Raw genomic sequence first — 26191 nt, 5'->3', positions numbered from 1 at the left:
CAAGTTATTGTCTTGAATCGGCAGAAACAAACTAAAAACAGGAGGCTGTACTTACGCTACTCCTCAAGAAATACAGTTTGTACCACCAAATTCCTTTCCACCATGAAACGACTTTTGTCAGGCATTTGGGTGAACTGGAAACAGCCGTGAACGAGCGAACTGCAAGCTGGTGGCACAGAGAGGAACGGTCACAGGGAGATCTAGGACCCACGAGCGTTCTGTTTCAGACCGCTGGAAGGTGGTAACTAAGACTAACCGTGAATAGAATAAGTGGGGCTGTGTCCAGAAAATATTTTGGGCCTCAGTGTATGGTAACATTCCATTAAAGAAGGAAAGAAAGTCTAATTTTTGATGCAGTGTAGTACTCCATATATCACTCAAAATAGTAATAACAGACATCTGCCTGAGGATTTTATCACTCAATATAGTAATAACACTTAGACACGTGTCCTAACAACAGCACATCACAAAATAAACATATTGAAAGTAAATGATATTGCGGGGACAGGAGCCGCCGTACTGAGATTTTCTGCCTCACCTGGCTTCAGAACTTCAGTGATTGTGTAAGCTCTCAAATAGCCGTTCATATCTTGAGTTCTTTCAACTTCAAATTTTTTTAATGTTTATTTATTTTTGAGGGAGAGAGAGAGAGAGAGAGAGAGTGAGAGCGAGAGGGCATGAGTCAGGGAGGGGCAGAGAGAGAGAGGGAGACACAGATTCTGAAATAGGCTATGGGCTCTGAACTGTCAGCACAGAGCCCGATTCGCGGCTCGAACTTGGGAATGGAGAGATCATGACCTGAGCCGAAGTCAGATGCTTAACCTACTGAGCGACCCAGGCATCCCTGAGTTCTTCCAACTTTATACTGAAGATGATTCTTTTACTTTAAAAATGTTTCACATTCCCTATCACCAGGATCACTAGTCTCTTGGGACATGGCAGGCTAGACCAAGAATAAATCGTAACTCTTCTTAGCACCGCAGGCACAACTCAGGGTCCTTTGGATGTGTAAGAGTGCACCTGCCAACTATCCTATTCTCCACCTAATAGGGTTTTTTCATGGACTGATTGGCTTACGCTTCAGAGCAGTGTTTCCTAATCATGTTTTTGCTCATAAATTCCTTTGAGAATCTGTTGAGAACCAAAAACCTTCTTGAGAAAAAGCACAGGAGTACAGGACTGTGTACATTTGTCATACAACTTTAGGAGATTTGGGGGCCCTCAAAAGCCCATCCATGGCCTCCTGGTAGTCCAGAGTCCTCATATTAAGAACTTATGGGGGGCACCTGGGTGGCTCAGTTGGTTGGGTGTCCGACTTCAGCTCAGGTCATGATCTCACTGTCTGTGGGTTCGGGCCCCACTTTGGGCTCTGTGTTGACAGCGCAGAGCCTGCAGCTTACTTCTGACTCTGTATCTCCTTCTCTTTATGCCCCTCCCTTGCTCACACTCTGTCTCTCTCTCAAAAACAAATAAACATGAAAAAACTAAAAAAACAAAAGAACTTCTTTTCCGAGGTTATCAGTACACCAGAGGAGGCCTTGCAGAGGTTGAGAAGGTTCTGATTATTGCTGATGCTGGATTTAGCTGCCAAAGAGAAATGCTGACTCTCCAGTTGATTGATAAAATGAGGGCAAGATGGCAGATGTGAGTGTAGTCTTAAGTACTGGTTCCTCAACTTGAGTAAACACGCGCAGCTGGAGAGTAAACATGACTCACGTTCTAAGTCCTTAGTTCTGCATTCTCTTGAGTGAAGCCAGAGTTAGTTCCCATCTGGGAAAGCAGTCTCTCAAAATTCTTTAATCCTTATTTATAGTCATGTGTTTCCTTTCACGATACAAGAAATGCAGGCCATTGTAAATACTGAGTATGGTGACTGGTGTGGGGCCGACTGACGCCCCCTCAGAGAATACTGGATGCACAGTCAGGCTGCTTTTTGGGGTGAAAGGCAGTAGCCAGTGTGTAATGAGCTTGGTTCCGAGTGTAAAACTGAACCTTCCAGTTCAGCTTCCTATCTGAGGCTGAACATCTGTTTGGGCCCTTGATGACTTCGGAGATAAGTCCTTTTCCTGTGCAGCCTTAAACCACAGTAGCCCAGTTGGCCATCTTTTGTTAGTGGGTACTTCACTTGCAATTTGGGGAACTGGGTGTTTTTGGAGGAAAGGTCATGCCTTTGTTAATCTCTTGTCTGTTTGGACTTTGATAGGGGCACGGGCAGGGTCTGAAGATTTACCCGAAACCCAACTCTTTAAATTAGCCAACTCTGTTGAAAGTGATAAGACCATGTTATTGTGTCATGTTCATAGAGTGGGCAGATACAGGATGAGGAGCGAAAACGAACCCCATCTTCAACCCTCCAGAGAAAAAGTATGTGCAATTTGCTAGATTAATTGTGAAATAGGAGTCAGACTTGTCTTGGTCTAGCATAGCGAAAGGATTATTCATCTTTTTCCAGGTAGAAAAGAAAATCTATGACAAATATATTCAAGTACTTAGTGCAATTCAACTTCTACGACCAGTTTTAATAGTGTCCTCCCATGACTGTGTCTCCTGCCAATTTCAATTCAGTGTATTCCATGCAATCAATTTATTGCAATTTAGTACATTTAATGTATTTTAATAATAATAATACATCATGGAATACTCAGTTGCAGCGCACAGTGTATGCCCAAGGCCAATTATGAACCCTCTACCTCGCCTGTCTCCTGGAGACTGCTCTCCCTGCTGTGTTCTCATGCCTAGCAACCTCAGCTGCTGATGCAGGGAACTGACTGGCATGTGTGTCTTGCTTGATGCTTTTGCTTTCTTTTAGAGGATCCATTCTTCGCGGCAGGACCCCTACTTTTCCTCTGCTTTCCCCATTGGCATTTGAGCTGTCGCCTTCTTAAGCCCTCCTGAACACATAAATCCCAACGGGAACCTTCTCAATTGCCACAGAAATGTTTTTCTGTCTTTGTTCCAACTGAAAATGATCTCACCCATGATCAAGAAGTGTAAGAATGCCTGTGATTGTTCCTTCTACCCAGAAAAAGGAAAGAAAAAGGAAAGCCATATATTTGAATTCAAATTTAAATGATATAAAACCATTGCCATCAACTACAAGAACCTTTAAAGGATTTAGAAATCCCCTTTGGTATACTTATTTTGGATAAAACTTAGTTTTTCTTTAAGCTCCAATATCTTTGGACAGTAACTTACCGAAATTTCTCTCTCTCTTCCTCTGCTTGTGATAAGGGAGTAGAAGAGGGTGTTGGACATACATACAGGAAATAGGAGGGCAGAAGGCAGAAAAATCTTACATGTTGACAGTACCACAATTTCCTACATCTGCCTGAATAATATTGTCACTATATTCCTATACAGAGAATATCTGGTAACATCACAGAAATACCTGTAGTAAAGTGGACTTTAAAAAATATAATGGCGATCATGTTCATTGTAACAAATGTGGCATATAACTTTTAATTTAAATATATGTGTATATATTTTATTTGTAAGTATTTAAGTTTTTATGTTTAAAGAAATGCCATCGCTAGTGCTTTCCCTCCAAAATGTGCAAAATATAAAGAAAGAAGCTCAAAAGTAAGCCTTGCTTCCTCGTGTAATAGGAATACAGCTTAACGGATCACTTGAATTAATGCAGGGCAAGTAACTAAGGTATCTTTGCTGCGTCCTATAGCTGTCTTCTCTTTGTTTCCATCTTCTATGTCACAGGAAAAGCAATTTTTAAATGTGAATTATGGCAATGTTTCTGTTAAATTCTAGAACCATAAGAACACATGGATAGGTTTTGCATGACAGCAGAGGAGTTCTATATAAAACTTGGATCAAAAGCTCAAAACCCAAACCAGTAGCTTTGGATTTCCCCAAGGGCTACCCATTTGACATGTCATCCAGGAAACACCCAGCACACATATATATGGAAGGAAAAATAAAAGTTTCTCTTCCAACAGGGGCTAGACTCCTGTGGTTTTCAGTTTAGAAACTAGATTGTGCAATTGTACTCAAAAGAAAAAAACACCAGCACTTTCAGCTTTAGCTTATGCTCAATTTTGTGTTTGAACTGTGGCCAGCCAAACTCACCAACTTAGTTGTTTATTTTTATTTTTTTCAAAGTTGTATTATTTTAAAGTCTCTGGTTAGTTAGTCCTTTCTTTGGAGTGCTGAAATGATCATATTTTAAATTTTTTCCTGTGTTCATTCACGCTATTTGGAATTTAAATTTAGTGCTCCTTTCTTTATATATTTGGTCATGACTGGTTTTATTCCTCAACAGGTATGTAACTCATTATTTTATCTGCTAATTGTAATTATTTTTCTTTCTTTTGACAGTTTTGAGAATGCTTAACAATTCTTTAATACTTGATCTTTAACAAATAACTTACTAAGGTAAAATGCAGGATAAATAACAAAAACAAATTTAGTTGCCTTTACAAACTCTTTTTGAGCTTCATCAGGAACTTTTAAATTATTATCAAGTTTTCTCTTTTCCTATAAAGTATTGGCCAGAATGCAATTTATAAATAATATCACCAGCTGGCCAGGGAAAAAGAGTAGAATGGTCTTTTCTTCTCACCTCTTAGTAGACTCTGTACTAAATTATTATTTTGAGTTATTTTCGATGGCTGTAGAAAGTCTTTTTTTTCAGAAAAATGACAAGTAACTAGGCAGTAGGAATGAATAGCTTCAAAATGTCTATAGCCTTTTGCCTCTTCTAAGAATTATTCCTAAGAAAACAGTAAGTATTTTATTATAAAATGAAAACTTTTCAAAACAGAGTTTTTTCATAACAGAGAAACCTAAAAATCAATTTAAATGTCCAACCGAAATAAATTATATTTATTAATTTAAATACTTAATATACCTATTAAATACTTATTAAAATATTTTTAAATGTTTATTTATTTTGTGAGAGACAAAGAATGTGTGTGTCTGAGTGGGGGAGGGATAGAGAGAGGAGAAGGATAATCCCAAGCTGGCTCCGTGCCATCACTGCGGAGCCTAATGAAGGGCTTGATCCCAAACTGAGATCATTACCTGAGCCAAAATCAAGAGTTGGACACTTAACTCTGAGTACCCAGGCACCCCTAAAATATTTTTTGAAGAATAATGACAAGTAAAAAATTAGAGGACATAGTATATATTTTTAAGAAGGCCTATATATAGTTTTTATACATAAATTCAAAATGTGAAAATAAGCCAATATGTTAAAAATTGTCATCTAGTGTATGGTATGGTTACATATAATTTTAAAATGTTTTTCATTTTTCTTGTAGTTTCTGTAATTAGTATGTATTATTTTTATAATAAAAGGCCCAAATTCCTTATTAAAATAAAGTCAATTTATGGTTGTATGTTAATAATGAAACTAGTAAAATGATTTTAATATGAGAATTATTTTGACATTTTGAAGGCAACCCAATGCTTTGAGAGCCCTAAAGCCTATAATTAAATTTTATCTTTTAAGATTTAGAGGATCTTTAGATTTAGAGGGATCTGAAGTCTCTTATATCTTGAAACTTGATAAGCCACGGAAATCACTTTTAATGAGATATGTTGGAGTTATTAAATAGGTTTGTGAGTGGTTTATGTTTTTAAAATGAGAGAGAATTAACTTTAGCTAGAATAAGAATTTAAGCAAAGTATAAAACATTTAATCGATGAACACAGATGACTATTTAAAAATTTCTATGTGAAAAGATTCCCAAAGGTATCCGTTAAGAAGCACATTTTCCTAATGTATCTAAATATTTAACTTAGAAAGAATTGACTTTTAAATATTTTGAAAGGCATACCTTCTAGGCAAATCATAGATGTATTCATTCTGGTATAATGGAAGAAAATTACCTTGTTGCCTTCCATGGCCATTTTTTACACAACAATATATCTAAAAGTTTATTAGGCTTACATGCCAAATGTTACTTGGAATATTTTAAAATTATTTTAATGTTGATTAATTTAACAGTGAAAGAGAATTTTCCTTTTAAACATGAGCAAGGTTTTGTGTTTGACTAGCGTAATATTCTTGATTACATTTTGTTTGTTTTTGTCTGTGACTGTCTGTGGCTTTGGTTTAGTTTAGTTTGTAAGGACAGCTATGTCCGGGAGACGTATCATTTAGTAACGATTGCAGCTGCAAGTTATACAGTACCTGACTGACAGTACCTTAAAAACAATCCCGATTAATTTTGCCCATATAACAAGAAGTCTAAATGTCTCTCTCTCTGTCATGGACTCAATGGCTCAGTGGCTTCGTGTCATGGTCTCTGCAGTTCTCTTCTCTTCCATCATGGGTGCAAGATCGTTGCTGCAGCTTTGGGCCTGAGTATTCATAATCCATGAGAGGGGTAGGGCTGGGTGGAGATGGAAGGAGGCTGAGTGGCTATGTCTTGTTCTAGGAGAGCAAAAAGTTCTTCGGAGACCTCTCAAAAAGGTATCCTTCTGTATTATTGCCAGAACTGGATTCCATGGCCAGCCCATCTTTGAAGCAGGTAGAGAAACAGGAAGTAGAATTGTTATCATTGCCTTAGACCATGCATCATAATGGGGAGGGAGGGACAGGATAAGGTGGGTATGGGGTAAGGGTGGGGTAGGGTGGTGCTCATGATATCATCCCTAAGGTGGAAGATAAAGCTATCTGGCGGAAGGAAGAGGCAGAGAAAAATCTTACTCTCTTTATGTATAAAGATATATACCAATATACATATGATACATAAACAGACATATATATGGTATTAAAATTTCATGGGTGAGGTGATTAGGAAAAAAGTGTCTAAAAATGCTCTGGGGGATGATCATGAAAAAACAGTTCAGAAATACTGGCCTAGACCAAACATGATCCATTCCCAAGGCTTTGCACATAGTCTTACAAACAAAATTGGATTCTATTACTAATGACAAAGGGAGGCATAGATATTGACTAGAAAACTAACAATGCCTGCCACAGATAATGTCATAAATTAAGTTAATGAACAACTTACACAATCTTGTAATTAAACAGTGAGTTCCTTTTTTAAAAAAAATATTTATTTTGAGAATGGGGGCCAGAGAGGAAGAGAGAAAATCCCAAGCAGGCTTTGTGCTGTCAGCTCAGCATCCGACACGGGGCTCGAATTGATGAACTGTGAGATCATGACCCGAGCTGAAGTCAAGAGTTGGACACTTAACCGACTTAGCGACCTAGACACCCCTGAACTGTGAATTTTTTAAGAGTAGGAACTATGTCTTATTCATCTTTGTATATTAGTACACTGGGTTCTCAATATATATATTTTGTAGATTGCATGAAACCTAACATATGTTTTACAGCTGGACCAGTTACCCCCAAACATTAATTTGAACCTATCTCCCTACCCAGAAGTCTTCAGCAGCTTCTAATTCGTTATAGGAATGCAGCCCACCTTCTCATTCTCATTTCCTACCACTTTCTCAACTATTATCTGGGGTCTCTGCACATTGATCTGCTTGGTCGCTAAATACATCTTTGGTCTCATCTGTGTTGTTTGGTTTAAAAAAAATTTTTTTTTAGCAATTATTCATTTTTGAGAGAAAAATACACAGAGCGCATGTAGGGCAGGGGCAGAGAGAGAGAGGGAGACACAGGGTCCAGGTTCTGAGCTGTCAGCACAGAGCCTGACTCAGGGCTGGAACCCACGAACCACGAGATCATGACCTGAATCAAAGTCAGATGCTTAACCGACTGAGCCACCCAGGTGCCCCTCACTCATCTGTGTTTTTGCATTTGTGGTTCCTTCCCTTGCCACTCATCAAACTCCTTTTCCTTCCAGACTCTATTCAAAGTCCCTTCCTCTGAAGTCGTGACGTGGTTCCACTTGCGTGGAAGACCTGTCCTCCCTCTGCAGCTCTGTCAAACCCTTCCCTTCATAGCAGCTTTAAGTCCTGCACCCTCCCCAGGCTCTTCACCGTGCCCCCAGCCCACATGCATCTCCCTCCTCCTTCAATCCTATTGTGTTTCTGGTCTGTGTCGCTCTGGGGTGTGCCTAATTACATAATTCGGTGGACGTGGTGTCTTTGCTTGTTGAATGACTCAAGCACCTGTGTCTTGTCTCCACAGTAGGGTAAATTCCAGGACAGCAAGGAGACTCCTATAGTGTCTGGTGTAGTGCTGTGCATCCAGGAAACAGTGAATAAAACTTGATTGAATAATAGATAAAATTGATAAATATCAGTAAATAAAATGAAAGCCAATAAATTGTTGGCAATTCTGTTTTCTTGTGTTCTAACGCCCACTGTATTTGTGTTTTAACACAACTATACTCAGCATCATTGGGATCCCTTCACGAGAGAAAAATTTAAAGGCCTTACTTAGGAGCTGGAAGCTCCATGACCATCACTTAAAGGAAAAATCCCACACCTGTTTGGAGAACAAATGAGAAAAAAATAGATGTGCAGGGGATATCTGATACATAATTATGCTTATTGACAAGATGGTTTTTTCCTTAATAATGTTATTTTTAGGGGCACCTGGGTAACTCAGTTGGTTAGGCCACCAACCCTTGATTTCCGTTTAGGTTGTGATCTTACAGTTTGTGAGTTCAAGCCCCCCAGTGGGCTCTGTGCTGGCAGCGTGGAGCCTGCTTGGGGTTCTTTCTCTCCCTTCCACTCTCTCTGCTTCTCCCCTGCTCACACTCTCTCTCTTTCTCAAAATTAAACAATTTTTTAAAAAATGATATTTTTAAAAGTTTATTTATTTATTTTTGAGAGAGAGCACGTGTGAGCAGGCATGTGCAAGCAGGGGAGGGGCAGAGATAGGGTGGGTGAGAGAGAAAATTTCAAGTAGGTTCAATACCATCAGCATGGAGCCTAATTTGGGGCTGGAACCCTCAAACTATAAGGTCATGATCTCAGTCACTTAGAGTTAAGCATCCAACTGACTGAACCACCCAGGCGCCCTGGAAAAAATGTTTGATTAGACATTGAGACTTTGCCTTTACAAGGGAAAAATGGTATGTTAGAGAGATGAGAGTGTTGATTTTTTTTGTTGTTTTGTTTTATTTATTTTTGACACAGAGAGAGACAGAGCATGAGAGGAGGAGGGGCAGAGAGAGAAGGAGACACAGAACCGGAAGCAGGCTCCAGGCTCTGAGCTGGCTGTCAGCACAGAGCCTGACACGGGGCTCGAACCCACAAATGTGAGATCTGACCTGAGCTGAAGTCAGAGGCTTAACTGACTGAGCCACCCAGGCACCCCAGTGTTGAATTTTTTAAAGTTGTACTATTGTCTTAGAAAAATTTAAATACATCTATAAGTCCCTATGTCCCTCACCCAAATTCAGCAATTGTCAAGATACTGCCATATTTGTGTTATCCTCTTTCCCCCTCTTTGCTGATATAGTTTAAAATAAATCCCAGGGGCGCCTGGGTGGCTCAGTCGGTTAAGTGTCCAGCTTCAGCTCATGATCTCACAGTTTGTGGGTCCAAGCCCCGCATTGGGCTCTGTGCTGACAGCTCAGAGCCTGGAGCCTGTTTCCTATTCTCTGTCTTTCTCTCTCTTTGCCCCTTCCCCTGCTTGTAGTCTGCCTCTCTCTCTCAAAAATAAATAAACATAAAACTTTAAAAAGACCTTTTTACAATTGGTTTATTCAGTATGCAAACAGGGTTCATCCATTACATAGGTGTTATGTTTCTGAAGTATCTTTAATATTCATTATTTTTAGTGACACAAATGCACTGATGAAGAAAGACATTGGTTGATATTTTGGGGTAATTCTATTAGGCTGATAGCAAGTTGTTAGATTGCTCTTATGTAGATGGAAAACCAAAAGAGGTTTTGCAAACAGCGATGTCATAAATGATTGTTTATAAGTTGATCAATTATGATAGTTCTATTGCTTTGTTCATAATAGATGAAAAAGAAAGAAAATGGAGAGAGATTTTGTCTTTTGGGCTGATTATTTTTTGTGTGTGGAAGCTGATTCATATGTAAACTGGAGATGATAACATAATGATCCTTACTTCCTGAATTGTGAAGGTCAAATGAAAAGCTAGCTATCTGAGAAAGCTGTGCTTAGCTGTGGAATAGCATTTCTCCAATCTGACTGTGCTTCTGAGTCATCGAGGGCTTTAAAAATAGTTTCTCCGGTTCTTCCCAGACCTACCGAATGAGAATATCCTTATGAGGGTCCAAGGAAAACATTTTTTTATTATAATTTTTTGATGTTTATTTATTTTTGAGAGAGAGAGCACGAACCAGGGAGGAGCAGAGAGAGAGGGAGACACAGAATCTGAAGCAGGCTCCAGGCTCTGAGCACAGAGCCTGACATGGGACTTGAATCCATGACCTGGAAAATCATGACCTGAGCCGAAGTTGGATGCTCAACCAACTGAGTCACCCAGGTGCCCCCAAGGAAAACATTTACAACAACCTCTCAGGGCAACTGTGCAGTTGTGATGATGATCAAATATGGGGATCACTGACCTTACCTCCCTGGACCTTGATTGCTTTATCTAGAAATTGTGCATAATGATACTTCCCAGGGCTAATGGTACTTTGCAGCCCTGTGGGTGGATAACAAAAGCCGTGAGTACACACTAAATGCTTCCTTATCACCTTAGTCAACATCAGCATTATGTGTTCAGGTAATGCTCATCCATACATTGGACACTTGACTTTGGGATGGATTAGAATTCCTCAGCACATGTTATTCCCTATGTAACATCTAGTATGGTGCCCAGCACACAGTTGGAGTGCAGTACATATTGGAGGAATGAACACATGAATGATATTATTGTGAATTCAGATCAATGACATTTCAGAATACCCATCCACCGACAGACAATATAGAAAAGTGGTAGGCCACCAGTGTTATTCTAATTTAGGAGATGTCCAGACTTAGATGGGATTTACGCCCAATAATATGGATCTTCCAAAGTCTTCCGTTTTTCATATGCAGTTTTTGTGTCTTGTAAACCTTCCTCTTCTTCCAATCAAAACTGGCTTTGAGGGAACAATGAGACTGGAAGCACATTCATTTAAATGTGGAAATGGTGAAGGGGCTTTACCTTCCAAAGGATTTTGCTTTGGCAAAGAAAGGCTGTTCCAATGGTGGGAGAGATGTTTCAGTAGGGAGGGGACTTCTTATCACCCTTGAAGTCATGTCACCCCATGTAGGCGAGTACCTTCTGGTAAGACTGTCCCCTAAAGGGAACATGCTGGATGCCTCCTGTGCCAGCTGGCTGGAAATCCTGAGGGTCAAGATGTTCTTGCAGGGGATTCTTATCAGCAGGGGTGACAGCTGCTGCTGATAGATTGGGGAGCTACTTCCGTTGCCATCTTCCTGTGGGAAAGGTTCCCCTGAGCTGGTGTCTTCATTCTCCCAGATTGAAAGTTGTGGTGTGGGGGATCTTATCAGATGCTTCTGAACTACAGTCCTTCAAAATGAGTCATCCAGAATACTCAGTTCTGTGCATGAGCAACAGTGACATTGGAATTCAGGCAGGGGAATATGATAAAAGGGAGAAGATGAGATAGAGACTTTTCATGTGATAGATAAGGGGAGCCTTCATCTGATTATATGCCCAGAGATGCAAAAAGGAGGGGTCCATGCCTTGTCCACTGATGGTTGACTCTATGGTAGTGAAGTTTCTTGAGATCTTATTTTAGAAAAATAGTGAGTGTGAGTCTCATTCTTGATTTCTGACTGCACACACACCCACACACATACACATATAGACCTTGGGACAAGCTAGTAAAGCTTCATGGGATATGGAACACTGAAGAGTTCACTGGGAGTGATAGGAATCTCTCTGATGGATGTCTGCATACTATTTGTGAGTGTTATAAGATATCATGTAATGTGCAAGAGAAGAGGTGGTTAGAGGAAGATGGAAATGAGGTTAGAGGATTACCTTCTGTTGCATTTCAGTTGACTTCAGGATTATGGATTTAAAAAGGTTGGCGAATGGTGATTTCCAGAGTGGTTCCTTTTGGAGTCTTATTATCATCTCTTGAAACTTATTTCAGGTGGGTTTGTACTACAAAGACAAGACTAAGGTAGCCTAGTACATGGAGGTGACTAGAGGATCCTCTCCTAAGAAGCTGAACTTACATGAAGGGATAGTAATCCGAAAGAAAATGGTTGGTCATCCATGGAAACAGAAAAGAAGCATGGCTGAGAATGGTATTTAGGCAGTGTCCATATGTGCACCATCAAAAGAGGAAATCTTGGCTAATGGACTTCTTGTATTTTGATCATTTCTTTAGTCCAAGGCTGATCCTGACCCAGGATGCAGGCCTCCTGTGCCACAGCCACACTTTCTTAAAAGTGGCCATCCATTGATCTACCCAGGAAGGAGCTGCAGCACACATTTGTATTTTTTTTTTTTTTTTACAAAGGATCATGAGCTATTTACCACCTCCCTGTTGTTGTTGTGACACAAGCAATATATGTTTGTGAAGGAAATTTGGAAACTACAGATAAGTAAAACAAAAGGGAAAAAATCTATAATTATACCAATAAGAATATTGTTAACACCTTGATATAGTTACTTACTTTTCATTCTATTTTTATTAAAAAATCAGGGTCATGTTGCACTTAGTGTTTTGAACTTACTTTCAAAAAAATGTAACAATGTTGTCATATACCTTTTTCCATATTATTAAGTATTTTTCTAAAATAGTAAGGAATTTGATGATAAGAAGTCATTATCTTTCCCCTCCCTCTTTGGTAAGTTATTCTATGTGACAAGTTGTCACATATTTAACAAATAGAGATAAATGAGGGCAAAAATGAACAGAAGTGGCAAGCCAATGTATTTTCTGAAAGTTCTTGCTGCTAGAAACAGATTTAGGATAATGCCTTCTGGTTTCAAAGATGTTGGTGGTAGCTGTGTGCAGACATCAAACTCCAGGTAGGAGCCGTGGATGATCTAGAAAGAGCTGCAAGTCTCTTGCCAAGTGCAGATGATTTCCCAGCATCTCTCTCCCTGCTAGGACCTGTACTAGTTGCTCCTTCATGGACATCTGGTCCTCAATATTTGATTGTTTTAAGGCTGTGGGGAATGCTTTTATAAGGCTTGAGAATTTTTGTCCTTGGTCTGGACATTTGGGAGGTAGAGTGGTATGTTTTTGTTTTTGTTTTGTTCTGGAAAGCCCTGAGGATAACTTAGAGAACTGAGGGAGTTTGTGGGGCCCAAATGACAGTCACCTTTGAGCCCTTGGCCACCTTGGACACCTAGTTGTCCTGCCAAGGTCTGTAAATGAGCTGGGTGTTTTCTCTAGTCTCTGAAAACTCGCTAAGGCACTCAGGGTTTGTAAGATCTCTCTGTCACAGACTAGGCCAGTGAACTCTAAATTTTCCTGGGACGTGCTTCCAGGAAAAGAGGTTCAAATTCCATTTGTATTTTGTGTAAATCTAAGACAGTTGCTGTTGAACACAGTCCTGATATCAGACAATTGGGGCCCTTGTGCTTAGCTTGGCTTATGCGCCCATGCCGAGGCCTTTTTAGCATGCATGCCTCGGGGTCAGGGTTGGTGGGTAGAGGAGGAAGAAGGAACAACGCAAGGGAAAAGGAAAATCTTGGGAACAGGGAAAGATCATCACAGCAGGAACTTCGAGCTATCTTCTCCTTTATCTTCTTTTCTGGTAACATCTGCTCTCAAAGCAGCATATGTTATCGGTGCTTTCATAGAAACATGAAGTATGAGCACTGGAGGGGTCCATTTTAAGTTCAAGGCCTAATTTTACAGATGAAGACTCTACAGTCTGGAGAGACTAGCTGGCGTGAGCAAGGTCACATAGTCACTGGTGCAGCCAAGATGTGAGCCTGACCCACAGTCCAGGGCTCTGTCCACTGCAAGCAGCCTCTATATACACCACAGCGAGGAAAAGTCTAAATCCCCACTGATTCTCCATGTATACTTAGTATCTACTTATGTCTTCAGATTGATCCATAGCTGAGGAAGGCCTGCTTAGTCCTCTAAGAGAGGAATTTAGAATCAGGCAACTTAAAATCTGCTGATAAGAAGAAAGTTTCATGATATATTATTGGGTGACCACGCAGCAGGGAGTATAGTAGACCAAGCTGTAGTTTGCATATTAAAAAAAGAATGTGTGTCTATAGGATAATTACACATATGCATTAATGTGTGTGTGCAAGTGAAAACCTATTGCATTTTAAAATGCATTTTAAAATGCATGAGAAACTTTATTAAGTTTCTGGTTGTCTCTGGGAAAATAGGCCCTGGCCACGGAGATCAGGCATAGGAGGGAGACATATTTTTCACTTTTGTACTCTTTGAGTTTTACTACGTGTACTAACTATTCAAAAAAGTAAATGTAAACACATTTAAAGATGACATGTGAGCTCAAATAAGGGAGAAAACGAATGCTTATTGGGAGTTTCTGGAAGCCCTTATGGAGAAGTGGCATTTGACCTGGGCTCTGGGTCAGGCAGAACTTGACCAGGAAAAGTCAGAGCAGGAGAGATGATATTTCAGGAGATGAGAACAGGATGCTTCAGGAAATTGAGGCAGGGAAGGCAGGGAGAGTTTGAGGGGATGCTACGGTGTCTAGAGAGATTGCCCCAATGGCCAGGGGACATGGTGACAGTGACAAGGAGAAAGGTAATGAGAAAGACAGCTGGATGGAGGTTATTTCATACTTAACATGGAGTAAACTGGCCCCAGGGCCCCTTCCCACCTCATCTCCCACCTGTGCTTCAGCCACAAAAGCCAACTCTCTACGTTCCAAATGCACTTTCCCACAAGCCCGCCTGGGCACTGTCTGCTTCCTCTGTGCGGTGAGGTCTTCCAATCCCATTGTCTGTCCCTCCTCCAAGACCATTTGGAATGTCACTCCTCTCCACTCCCTCTATCCCCCCTACCCTGGAGGATGTAAGTGCTCTGTCCTCAGTGCTCTCTTGGCATTTTGAATTTACCTTTATTATAGCACTTGTCCATTTAAGTTTTAATTTTTCTGTGGGACGAAGCTGAGCATGACGTTTGTATGCAGGATGTTCTTCTCTTCTCTCTAATGTAGGATTTTATTTTCTAAGGTCTCAGCTTTATGGGACCTTATGATGATGAAGCACAGCCCCAGCATTCAGCCTTTACATGGCTAGCACATTCCCTTTTTCCATGAAGTCATTTCTTCTACAGAGAAAACAAGAGTGAGGGTCAGAGACATTATTAACTAAGTAAGAAAAAAGGTTTTTTTTTTTAAACCTCTAGGCCTAGTCTAAACTATATTAACATTTTCTTTATTATCTTTGTCCCCAGTAGGCTCTTTAAAAGTAGCCTAGTTTAAAGGCAATTAAAGGCAGCTCTTCTGTCATTTTTTTCAGACTTCTGTGAATTTGGAACTTAATGTTAATAGAATATTATATATGCACAAGTAATGAATTAAATGGTTGAAAAAGAATTTTGCTCTAGAGGATCCTGACAGTTTCAAGGCCATTATAAGCTTGTTTCTTCCAGTGTCTGTAAGTCCTTGATCAGAACTTGAACATCTAGGGAGATATTTAGTCCTACATTATATATTACATCTGCAATATAATTCGTCTAAAAGTACATGCATCTGTATTACAAAAGGGGGTTGAAACAACTTAGGAAAAGCTGTACAAACTTGTGTTCTTAGATCATTTTTCTTTGTTCCTTTTCTCCCTTAGACAATTAAGGAGTAGCTGCCCTTTCTTCACTACAGCTTTATCCACAGAGGGTCGTGGGGGAGAGGAGCAGAGGCTTCCTGGCGAGCCGCGGCTGGCTCACGGTTGCACACAGACGCCTTGTCTCTGCCTGGACCAATGCCCTTCTCAGCATTCTGGGCATGTAGGGGCACCAGAACGAGCGTGTACATTTACTTTTCTGCATAAATGGGGCCCTCTACCAAAGTATTCAACTGCTTGGGTTTTTTTAAGTTACTAGTGTATCATAGGCCTCCTCCTCAATACATACAGGATGACCTGATTCTTTTTAACGCTGTATTGGATTGCACTGCATGGATATGGAAGAATTAATTTAACCAGTGCCTTTTGATGGACTGTTAAGTTATTCCCAGTTCTTTTCTTGCTGTTATGAATAATGCATCAATGCAAGTCCTGCACATACGTCTTGACTCCTTGTATAGGTACAACAGGATAATGTATTTAAAGAACTGGAATTGCCAAGGTAAAAGGTGCATGTATTTAAAATCTTGGTAGCTAGTGGCAGGGCCTCCCAAAGGTAGGGTGGCCGAAGGGGTCTACCCCAGGGACAGGTAGTAAAGGAGCTCATCATCTGTAGAGAAATTAGAAACAGCAATAAAACCAATGTAGGTCTGAACTTAATTATCACGATGTGCTGGCAGTGATAAAGTCAGAGTAAGTTCTCAGTGGTGTGTATGGCGTCCATTAGAGCCAACTTTACAGGCAGAGTGCGATTCTCACCCTTCCGGCACTACGTAACCCTAGGCTTAAATAGTAGATGAGAAATAAAGAATGACTGCACAATGATTACAGAGACTGACATAGCACTTGATTTACTTCAATTGTGTCATTCTATGTGACCTCTTGCAGTTTTGTGTTTAAATTTAAAACAGTGAGGCAGAGCACAAACTGAAAAGTATAATATTTTGATTGCTGGAGGCCCGCTCCGGCTGGTCGAGGGTCCCCTGAGGAAGGCAGCGGCTTTGGCGAAAAATCCACGCAGTTTCTTTCTTTCTTGGACACCAGCCTGGCATCATCTCTATCTCTCTGGCATCTCTCTGGTATCTCTCTATCTTGCCAGGTTTTGGGCCTTTATTTATAGACTTAAGCGTTAACGTGACATCAAAAAGTGGAATTTTTACAAATAATTCTCAGTGATAAAGATGCTTTGAAAAGGGTGCAGAAACAGGTTTTACAGAGGCATTTTTTCAGACCTATGCTAATTACAATGAGGTAATTTACACATGATAGGATCACAGGATATTCTCAGTGAAAAACAGATAACATGCACATTTGCTTGAACCAGTAGTAAATCTTAGCAGATAGCAAACACATTTTATAACAATAACGCTAAGATTCAGGCATAAACAAGGCTAGGAGGCATTCTACTTGGCTCACAAGAGGAAGAATGTATTTGCAATAGGTAGTAAATAAACCTTTTGTCAACCTTGTTCTTTGATGTTGATTGTGTAAGTGCCAAGTTGTAACTACTCTTACCCATCCTCAGCATGGGCACCAAATTAGCATATGTATGCGCAGTAATTTATGCCTGGCTCTTGTTTGTTTCTTATTCCTAACTTAGGCTTTTTCTCCAGGCCAGAGTAAATATTATTCTTGTGTTCTTTAACCCCCTTTATTATCCATGTCTTAAGTTTGTGAAGCTCGGTAGAAGAGCCTTTCGACAAACATCTGCAGTGCTTTGTTTAAATTCCTCTTTATAGAGGTGGGAAATGCTTTTTCCCATGAGGTGTCTGTGTGGGGAATATGGGTCTGATTTGGAACATTGTGAGGCCTAATCAATAGCAACAGGCTTAATTTCACATGAGCAGTAGTAGCAGAAGGAGATGCCAGTTTCCGCCACTCATGGCAGGAGCCGTGCAACGTCTGTCATTTCCTTACTGTGACCGTGTCATCCAGCAAGGCCGGCGCAGCTCCCAGCATTTGATCAATAAGGGAAAGTTTTAGGGGCGCCTGGGTGGCTCCTTAGGTTAAATGACCAACTCTTGATTTTGGCTCAGGTCCTGATCTCATGGTTCATAGGATTGAGCCCTATGCCAGACTCTGTGCTGACAGCATGGGGCCTGCTTGGATATTCTCTCTCTCCCTCTCTCTGCCCCTCCCCTGTTCACTTTCTCTCTCTCTCAAAGATAAATATACATTAAAAAAATAAATGCAAATTTTGGTTCATACATGAAACACTTCACTGAGTTTGAATAATTTAAAAATTGAAATAGGGGCACCTGGGTGGTTCAGTTGGTTAAGCGTCTGATTTCGGCTCAGGTCATGATCTCACAGTTTGTGGGTCTGAGCCCTGCATCGGGCTCTGTGCTGACAGCTAGCTCAGAGCCTGGAGCCTGTCTTCGGATTCTGTGTCTCCCTTTCTCTCTGACCCTCCCCTGCTCATGCTGTCTCTCTCTGTCTCTCAAAAATAAATAATTAAAAAAACCTTTAAAAATTGAAATAGGCTTTTCTTTGAATCGTTTCTCATGTTAAAGCTAAAGAATAGATCAAGAAAATAATGATTGTTCCTAACTCTTACACACTATTACTGATACTAAATTCGTCATATAGACTAGAGAGGTTAAAAAGTGATCAGCCTCACATGACAAATACCTTGAGCAGGTACTGATCCTGTCAAGTAGCCCTCCACAGAGACCTCACTCTTCGGCACATCTCCCGATGGGGAGAATGCCTGCTCAAGGGAGAAATCTTTCAAATGTTGTTAGAAATTAGGACTGTGGTAAGACAAGAGTCATTTACCAGCTGAAAAATGGTATTCCAGCTATTTCTCCTCCTCTCCTACCTTTATTTTAGGATTGTGTCTTAGTCTGTTTAGGCCACCAGGGCGAAATACCACACTACTTTATTTCTCACAGTTTTGGAGGCTGTGAAGTCAAAGATCCTGGCAGTAGCAGGCTTGATGTCTGGTGAGGTCCTGCCTCCTGGTTCATAGACGGCACCATCTCACTGTGTCCTCACCTGGTGAAAGGGGTGAGGGAGCTCTCTGGGGTCTCTTTTATAAGGCGACTAATCCCTTCACGAGGGCCCCACCCTCATGACCTAACAACCCCTCGAAAGGCTCTACTTCCTAATACCATGACTTTGGGGTTTAAGTTTCAATATATGAATTTTAGGGGGGTGCAAACATGCAGACCATAGTAGATTGCTTTGTTTCAACAAAATTGCAGTGGTAGGTAGACTTCCTCCAAATTAGAAGCAGTGGGAGGGGAGGTGCACAGCACCATGAGTGGGCTCAGAGGCTAGACTGCCAGGTTCCAGCCCCTGCAGCCCTCCTTGCTAGCTTGTCATCTTGGGCAAATTACTTTATTTCTCTGTGCCTTGGTTTACCCACCTGTAAAATATGACAATGATATTAACCATATAGTGTTGTTTCATGATTGATAGGCTAATTTTCATAAAGCATGTCAAATAGTTTCTGGCTGTTGGTAAGCACCATGTGAGTATTTATTGGTATCCTTTTCTACAAAGGGTCAGACACCCCACTAAGCATGGGAGATAGATTCTTTTTAATCGCCTTAAAAATCCTACGAACTACGCATCATCATCCATATTTTGTTGTTCTGGTGAAGTGATATGCCCAAGGCTGCACTGCTAATCAGCCATGGGGATGAGAATCTGGGGCTCTTACTCTGCAATCTCACCTCTTTGCAAACAATTGAAAATCGGCAATTTCTTCTGTTGAACCTGAAACTAAATCATCTTCACTTCATTCCAGGCTCTTGGCTAAATACCCAGAGCAAAATAACTTGACTTCTTTTATAGTTTGAGCAATTTGTAAGCTAAGGGTTTATCCTGATTTTAGAGAATGTCCAAAAGCTTAGTGGTTGCCCCTGAAGACAGATGATCTATCTCAGAGGAGGTTAGTGAGAAAGGGAACGTGTGTTTGAAAAGTATGTTTATATTAAGACTGGGAGCTATCTTTTGAGTAAAAAGCCACCAGTTTGGAATATCTGCCTATAAGCTATCTATATGCACTTGGCATTGAAAATACTGGGGTGCTTGGGTGGCTCAGTCCGTTAAGAGTCCGACTTCTGCTAAGGTTATGATCTCACAGTTTGTGGGTTTAAGCCCCACATCTGCTTGACAGCCCAGAGCCCGGAGCCTGTTTCAGATTCATGTGTGTGTGTGTGTGTGTGTCTCTCTCTCTCTCTGCCCCTCCCCCCACTCATGATCTCTCTCTCTCTCTCTCTCTCTCTCTTTCTCTCTTTTCCCCCCCTCAAAAATAAAATAAACATTAAAATTTTAATATTAAGGAAATTAAGTGTGGGCTATAAAATGCAGACATCATATATATGTGTGACCGGAAAGAGTGCTGAGTCAGCAGATCCAAGTTTCTGGGCCTCAGTCAGCGCCCAGGGGCTAAACCACTGTTCTCAGCCTCGGCTTCCTCATGGGGGAAATGAGTGGGTTGAACTAGATAACCTTTTGAGCAGTTAATCATGTTAAGTTTCTTTACCCTTCAGGGGATATGTTATTTTACATTCTGTTTAGTGGTTGCCCAATGATGGGGGAGTGCCAGGAATTCAGGGGAATTCCCAGAATACATGGTCACAAAATATATTTTTAAAAGTTTGCAACATATTTACTTAACCAAAAAGGATTAATATCGTTAATCTCAAAAGAGATTTTAAGAAATCATTAAGAAATAATGGCCACCTTTAGAGAAGTTGGTAAAACAGACAACTTCTAGAAGAAAAAAATAGAAGTGGTCAACAAACAAATGAGAGAATTTTAATTTTCACTAGTCATCTATGAAATGCAAATGAGAACCAATACTATGCCCAGTGGTAGTTGGTAGTGTAAACTCCATATACGGGTTATTGAGTTTCATTGGTTGATTTTCTTCTCTCTTTTGTTCCAGGAGTTGCACTCATATCTATTTAAACTAAAGAAATAATTGTGTACTTATATACACTTATTTTTATTTTTTATAGTTTATTTTCAAATTGGTTTCCATATAACACCCAGTGCTTCTCCCCACAAGTGCCCCCCACCATGACCATCACCCCCTCCCTCCCCCTCCCCCTTCAGTCCATGGTTTGTTTTCAGTGTTCAATAGTCTTTCATGATTTGTATACACTTATTTTTAGAATGTTCACCCAGTGATATTACAGTAGAAATCAGAAACAGTTTAAACGTCTAACAACAGGCAATTGATTAAATAAATAATGTTACGTTCATATAATGAAAAATTATGTAGTCATTAAAATTATGTTTGGAGAATCTTAATGATACAAGAAATATTTATGATATAGATATTAAATTTAAAAAACAAGATACTAAACTCTATTAAAGTATGGCATTAGTTTCAGAAGAAAAAAAAGATGCACTGAAGAAAAGAAACAGGAAAAGGCACACTAGGATCTCATGGCTTTTGGTTCCAGTTGGTAGTTGGTTTTCTCCTTTTCTCCTTTGGGTCTTTTAGATTATTCAGTATTTAAGATGTTCTAGAATGTGTATGTACCACTCAGAAAGAAACGGTCTATAGAAACGATCCAGAGAAAATGAGGAGAGAAGTTAGAGTGAAGCCATCTCCAGTCTGATTGGATCAGCAAAGAAAGACAGAACTGCTGGTCACCACCCATGACTTGGCTATGTGTTCAGTTACGGTGGTGCTGGCCCTGGGGGACTGGGGAAGCCCTGGGCTGTGATGGTTTTCTTCAACCTAGATGGTGCTTTAGAGATGGGAGGCTTGGGCATAGTGGAGGTCTATCCAGACGCCATGCAGATTTTATATTTTCACAGTAAGTAAACAGGAGAGAGGGAGCTACTTTAGGTCCGAGGGGAGAACATAATATCCTAAAGCATTAACTTCCCATTGCCCCCTCACCTTTGCAGACAAAAAAAGACTCCCAGGGCAGACAGTCTCCCTGACTCTCAGAGTCACTTTGATTTGGGATCTGGTTTTGTGTGGGCAATACATTTTCACTCTTGAGTTTCTTTCAAATTTTCATTATGACTTTTTTGCTCTTTTGCAAAGAGCTAATGCTGCAGAATTGGGGCCGGGAAGGCCAAAGGAAGTCAGTGACTCTAATTACGCCGGTTAGAAAGTTAAGACTTCAGGTAATCTCAAAGTTACTTCAAGAGTATCCTTTGGGTAGAGTATTTTCCAGAAGTTGCCCTTACTTCTCAGGGACAGATGGTGATACCTTATTGAGATGCAGGGAGAAAGAACTTGTACTTGAAGCTAACGTTTTTCTTTTTATGACTTGCCTCAGAATCCTAACCCAGGCCCGTGGCTTTTCCTCCTCCAGATCCATCCCAAAGGGAGGCAGCCTCCAAGCCTTTGCTCTCTCTCCCTTTAGGTCTCTTGTTATTTGATGCACCAACATTCTTTCAAATACTTGAAAAAGCCATTGTAACATAAACTGTAATTTTTAATTTTGTACTTTTTTGGGGCACATTCTCTATAACTAAAGATGAGAATAAAACTACAGCTTGAACAAAATGCTACAGAAAATAAAAGATCCCACCTTTTAAAACTCTTATCACAAAAATTTTGAACAAAAGTTAAAGTTGAGAGAATAGGCTAACATACCCACCGTGTGACCATCATTCAACAGCTCCCAACATTTTCCCACGCTTATTTTATCCATCATCCCTACTTCTTGTTGTTGTTGTCTTTTCTGGAATAATCTAAAATCTCAGGCAACATATTCAATTCACTTGTCAGATAAAGACTTTAAAAATATGTATGACCACAAGATGATTATCACCTAACAAAATTAGCAATAGTTCCTTATTGTCCTCTAATACCCAGGCCATCTTCAAACTTCTTTGAATATCTAAAAAACAGAAAAAAGGACTTAAAACCTCTCATGAGCAAGAAGATCAGAGATAGGCTTTAAAAATTTTTTTAATTTATTTTTGAGAGAGAGACAGCGTGAGCAGAGGAGGGTCAGAAGGAGAGGGAGACACAGAATCTGAAGCAGGCTCCAGGCTCTGAGCTAGCTGTTAGCACAGACAGCTAGCCCCAATATGGGGCTCAAACCCTCCAACCACAAGATCATGACCTGAGCCAAACCCAGACGCTCAACTGACTAAGCCACCCAGGTGCTCCAAGAGACTGGCTTGAGATATAAGTTAGAGAAAGTTGAATTACTCAGTTTTGCTGGTCTTCTCTCCAAGATAGACCTAAAGGAACCAGAAGCCATTCCTAGAAGCAATGTTAAACAATTTCAGCTGTCTACATATAGAAAAGTTTTGTCTTTGGACGCTTGTGGGGACTCAGAGAAATTCTCTATAGCCTCAAGGGAGCTCAGATCAGCCTTTTTCTTTCCCTTCCAAGCCAAATTTAAAAAAGAAAACCATACAGGGGTGCCTAGGTGGCTCAGTGGGTTAAGCATCTGACTCTTGATTTAGGTTTAGGCCATGATCTCACAGTTTGTGAAATTGAGCTCAGCGTTGGGTTCTGTGCTGACAGTGTGGAGCCTGTTTGGGATTCTCTCTCTCCCTTTCTCTCTGCTTCTCTCTATCTCAGAATAAATAAAAAACAAACACCAAAACCATACATACAAAACACTTCAAAATTGCCCAAGTAACACAAGCATATTGTGGAGATATTTTACAGTGCACATAAACAGGCACCAGAAAATGGAAATCACCTACAATCCTAGCACTGCAGAAAATCTCCCTTACCATGTTGGTGTATAGTGATCTGGAATTTTCACATCTGTGGAGTCATCCTATACATACTAATTTGAAACCTGCTTTTTCCCCCATTCAACTTAAGGAGCATTCCTTGGTCAGTCAACATACTTGTGCACTGTTATTTTAAAGGATTTTGATAAATTAGCTTATTCATCCAAGAACCACCTGTTTCTACATAAGTTTCCTCCATTATAAACTATGTGAACAAGCACATGTGTGTAACTGAATATTTCACCCCCAAGGTCATGGAAGTATGAGAACTATTCTACTGCCATCACTTGTTCCCTTCCCACTCGTTCTTATCCTTTGTGATGTGGCCACAGTCCCCTGTGCTCTCTGGAAATCTCTCTGGCTCAGCAGCAGGCCTCCCCATCTGAAATACCAAACTCTTCCTGGTCTCAGAGATCTACTTGCTAATGGCTTCCTCCCGTTCCTCTGAGTCTTCTCACTGCCCTCCTGGGTGTCAGTTCTGCCTCAGGGCTGTGCTGGGGTCTCTCTCCTCCTTTCTGGCCTCCTAGCTCTCTATGCCCCCAAGTTTCTTTCTTTCACTCATCATGTTTCTCTTTCTCTTTCATCTCTGTGCACCTCAACTCAACTGTTTTAAGGGTCATGTTCTAATAACCTGGCCTCTACAAAGCCTTTCTGGATTCCTGCCCATTGTAAGCAGCACTTTTTTCCTTTGTTGGCACCTGGTCCTTCTTTCGACATTGTTGAGGTTTATGGCTCATATTGCCTTTAGAGTCTAAGTTTCGTGAGGGCAAGAAGTGTGTGTTACTCAATTTGGAATCTGTGCCATTGTATGGCACAATGCCGGACACATACAGGTACTCAAAAAGTCCAGTGAATAGGTACTATTTAAGTTAAAAGAGTATGGGTCAGTAAGAACATAGTTGCAAAAGGCCCTGGGGATTTTTGTTGTCTCATAGTACATGCTGTTGGTGCTGACAGGCCTGAAACAATTTTGGATTATATGGAAACAAATACAGGCGCATTTCCCGTAAGTCCCCCTGCTGTCCTCTGCTCTCTCCCCACTAGCACCGCACAAGGCAGTCCTTGGAAGTACTTTCCACTCCCCCAAACCAGACATGCACTTGCATGCTGCTGGACCTTGGTACGTGCTTCCCTCCCCATGTCCCATGCCCTTTCTTACTCTTTGTCAAAATCTTATTCATCCTACACAGCAGATGTCACCTTTTCAACATAGGGCTTCCTTATCATCACTCCTTTCTCCCACCTCCAGAGAATTAATTGCTCCTTCTTCTAGGTTTTATAGAACTGGTTCATATCAACATGATTACAGCAGTTACTATTTGTGAGTGCTTATTTCTTCCCGGCACCGTTTCAGGCTCACGATGTATACTAGTTTATAATGATCTTACAACAACCCCCCTAGGGAAATAATTATAGCAGTAGATACTTCTATAACTCTGGGCCAGGTACCATTTTATGTGCTTTGCCTTCACTAACCCTGTTCAACAACCTTTATTAGGTAGATACTCTCATTGTTGCCTATTTACAGTTGAAGAAACTAAGGCTTAGAGGGATTAAGTAACTCTCATGAGATCACACAGCCAGTAGTTAGTGGAGTCGGGAGGCAATATGAATCCTGAATCCATACTCGTAATCATTATGCTCTACCGCCTCTATTGAGAAAGGAACCAAAGTCCAGAGAGGTTAAGTAATTTCCCCACAACCACACAGTAAGTGTCTGATGCTGGAGCCAAACCCAAGCTTACCTGACCCCAGAGTCTGTGCTCTCTTTTTCTTACTCCAAACTGCCTCTTTTTTAGAAAAGTTGTCAAACTTTTTCTGTAAAGGACCAAATAGTAAATATTTTAGGCCTTGTGAGCTGTAAGGTCTCTGTTGCAACTTTACGTTGGAGCCAGAGTGGTCATAGACAATACATAAATGAAAGAACATGACTATGTTCCAATAAAATGTTTTTTATGGACACTGAAGTTTGATTTTCATATAATTTCACATGTCATGAAATAATCTTTTGATTTTTTCAATCATTAAAAAATGTAAAAACCATTCTTAATTCATGGGTCATATAAAAACAGATGGTAGGTTTGGCCTGCGGGGGACCCATTATTTGACAGTCTTGTTTGAAGGCAACATTACACCTCACGGAGTGACCAGATACGCATGCATCTGCCTCTTTGCTCACTCTTTCCTCAAACAATTCAGACTGGGCCCCAAACATGTGTGCCCAATTGAGAAAATATGAATCCTTTGGTAAATGAAATTCACGTTCCTTAGAAAGACATTCAGAGAGCATGTGACCTTTGGCCATGACCTGTGTGGACCCCATAGTCAGCCTCAAGCAGTGTTTCAGAATATGCCTTCTATTACTTTGAGAAAAGCCATGTAACCACATTTTCCCACCATTGTAGTGTTGAGATGAAGTTCTGGATTTCCCTAATGGTGCTCCGGGAAGCTGGCTGGCCGGCTGGCCTTGTGCTTGTGTGTGGATCATGCTGAGAACTCTAGACCAGTGGTGGCAATCTGATTATTGTGCTCCTGGGAATGGAAGAGACCAGTCTGGGTAGGGTGGCAGGAACAGAGGAGAGGAAGGGTGCCACGATCCCTGCCTGGCCCGTGGGTCAGAGGAGCAGGGCTCTTGGCTCAGAGGCTTTGAGGCCAGGGCACTGAGATACTGGAAAGTCTCAGTGCTTGGTAATGCTCCATTTTAACTCACTTATGGTGAGATGGAATAGGGTTTAGGCTTAGAAACGTAAACACTGCTTAGAAACCTGACTTTGGAAAACTTGTATTAAAAGTTGCAAACCAGGTGCCTGGGTGGCTCAGCCAGGTAAGCGTCTGACTCTTGATTTTGGCTCAGTTTATTATGATCTCATGGTTCGTGGGATCGAGTCCC

General features: G+C 40.7%; 1 protein-coding gene across 9 annotated transcripts in view; it reads left to right on the top strand.

The window, feature by feature from the left end:
• Nucleotides 1-26191, top strand: part of RHOH (ras homolog family member H) — a 79692-nt gene that overhangs the window by 11008 nt on the left and 42493 nt on the right. The window contains exon 1 of one of the 9 annotated variants that reach the window (XM_029946924.1): nt 3942-4273. The exons of the other annotated variants lie outside the window; for them this stretch is intronic. The gene's annotated coding sequence lies outside the window, so the exon portion shown is untranslated. Of the gene's footprint in view, nt 1-3941; nt 4274-26191 lie in introns of those variants that run through there. 9 annotated transcript variants of the gene reach the window in all.

Source organism: Suricata suricatta, chromosome 1, assembly GCF_006229205.1.
Source record: "Suricata suricatta isolate VVHF042 chromosome 1, meerkat_22Aug2017_6uvM2_HiC, whole genome shotgun sequence".
Lineage (NCBI taxonomy): Eukaryota > Metazoa > Chordata > Mammalia > Carnivora > Herpestidae > Suricata > Suricata suricatta.
The sequence above is the reverse complement of the archived record's forward strand: the minus strand, read 5'-3'. Positions and strand labels throughout refer to the sequence as shown.